This window comes from Apium graveolens, chromosome 5 (assembly GCF_009905375.1).
Source record: "Apium graveolens cultivar Ventura chromosome 5, ASM990537v1, whole genome shotgun sequence".
Lineage (NCBI taxonomy): Eukaryota > Viridiplantae > Streptophyta > Magnoliopsida > Apiales > Apiaceae > Apium > Apium graveolens.
The window spans coordinates 309912178-309914417 of NC_133651.1; the positions used below are offsets into that span (position 1 = coordinate 309912178).

The 2240-nt window shown below is 35.0% G+C and overlaps 1 long non-coding RNA gene across 1 annotated transcript; it reads right to left on the minus strand.

Annotated features, from left to right (window-relative positions):
• Positions 1 to 300: 300 nt before the first annotated feature.
• Positions 301 to 1920, minus strand: LOC141662111 (uncharacterized). Its single transcript, XR_012550250.1, has 4 exons — positions 1570 to 1920; positions 1217 to 1353; positions 905 to 991; positions 301 to 676 (listed from the first exon to the last, which is right to left on the minus strand). It is a non-coding gene; the product is annotated as an uncharacterized LOC141662111 (long non-coding RNA).
• Between the last annotated feature and the right edge of the window lie 320 nt (positions 1921 to 2240).

A 2240-nucleotide genomic window follows, 5' to 3' on the forward strand; every position in this document is an offset into this window, starting at 1 on the left:
AAATACGACGAACAATAGCGTCGTAAGTTATGTACTTACGACGGAAGAATGCGTCGTAAGTTAGAAATTTCCGACAGAAAAAACGTCGTATTTTAGAAGATGGGGCCTACAAGCTGGGAAAATGAAAATTCAAAAAAAAAAATTAAATATGAAAATGGATACATTACGACGAAATATATGAAGAACAACCGTCGTAAGTTCATTTTACCAGAATAATTACGACGGAATGTTTGAAGAACAACCGTCGTAAGTTTGTTTTTCCAGAATAACCAAAAACTAAATTTTCAGTATCCGGCCATTTTCGGCTTCCAATTTAAATTCTTAACCTGTTAAAATCTTATGCAATCGCAAACTCAAAATAAACTCTAAACCTCGCAATCAAGTCACAATACATAATTTACATTAGTTATACCGTAAATCCATACTAATTCACAATCAAAAGTAGAAAGCAAATTAAAATTCAGTTTACAAACACCCACAACCTAAATTCAGTTTACAAGCACAACTTGGTTATCTTACAAATCAGGTTTCCTGATTAACACAGTAGATATAACTAATTAAAATAAAATTACTATAGTTAATGAAGGGAGTAACGATCAACATCTTTATCTTCATCTTCATCATTGTTGCTTCGGAAGTCATTGCCATTCAATGGTGCGTTGTCAATTCGAGTACCCTGCATTAAAAAATATATAATATCTGTAAAGTGCAATTAACTTGATACCAAATAACAGAAACTTTTACCAAATTGCAGCATTTGCATGACATGAGTAACTGTAAAGCCACATATACCCACATATACAAAAAAAAATTGCTTAAAATAGTAAATCTTATTAGAACATAGGTTGATCAGGAGTTGTTCAATGTTGCTATTAATACAATGATAAATGGATTTAAAACAAACCTTCTTAGCTCGGCCTTTGGTAGTCTGAAATTGTTGCCATGCATTCTGCCTCTTGAAAGCATGTATCTTCTTACGTTTATCGGCTTTCTATCGACAATAAAACACTTTATCAATAAAATATTAAGCGAAAATTGTGCAAGACTCAAGTAAAGCACGACAATGAAAGTAAAGAAAAGAGGGGAACTTCAGTGTTAATAGACAGAAATATAGGCAACAGCTGCCTAGGTGACCAAGACCCCTTCAACTTGACATAGCAGTTCCAACAATGTACAATGAGTGATACATAAGCATGAAACGGAGCACTATGAATACCTCAGTTATCATTTGAGCTTGCTTAGCTAGTCCTCACTAAAAGAATAATGTTTTGCTCCAAAAGCTTCATATATTTTTAGGATTTTATTCTTTGCTTTTCCTCGGAGACGAAGACCGCAAATATATTTTTCTCCAACCTGTATGATATTTCACCATCAGGAAGTCAATATTATCATATACGACTCGTATGTATATAAAAAACGATGCAAGCAATAACAATTATAGGTAAAAAAAACTAAATAGGTAATGAAAGGACTACATATACGTTACGCAATTTCTCTACGAAATAAACTTTTCAGTTTTCACTACATCATCTCAAGTGAATATAATCAACCAAATCCAGAGGTATCAACCTTTTCCCCAGAAACAGGATCAATGACTGGGTGCCCGACAACAGCCTGCTTCAAGTACACATTACCCCCGGTAGCACGAAATAAAATCCTTTCAAATGACATAGATTTCGCTTTAGGGACAAGACCGCTTATAAAACCCAATTTAACTTTTTGCAGAGTACGATGATGCAAGGTATGATAGAAAATGGGGCAAGACAAGGTGTAAGAGAAAGTTTTGAGCAGCATGCTACTTTGTTGGCTCAAAATGTACGCCTAGTTGATCCTATGGACATTGCTTCCGACAAGGAACAAGTTTTAGCATCAGTACAGGTGGAGCCACAGTCGGACTCTGGAAACTGGGTATCCAATATTTTGCTAATTTTACGACAACATCTACCATTTTTATGGGGTTTTATCTGCTTTTGCACCTCTGCTTAACCATGTCTAACATAGTTCAAGGGCTTGAATTTGTTGGGTTGGACTTGCCAGATTCTGTTGGGGAAGTTATTGCATGTTTTATATTAGTTCTTCAAGGTCAACAGGTGCTGGCACTTGTATCACGTCTTATGCATGCCAGGGTTAAGAGAGGTATTTATCTAAAGTATGTATGTTCTTCTAGTCAATTTTGCAATTAATTTGAAGTAAAATGTTTACTCTCCTGCTAAGAACCAGGTGATTTAGTAAGTACAGTC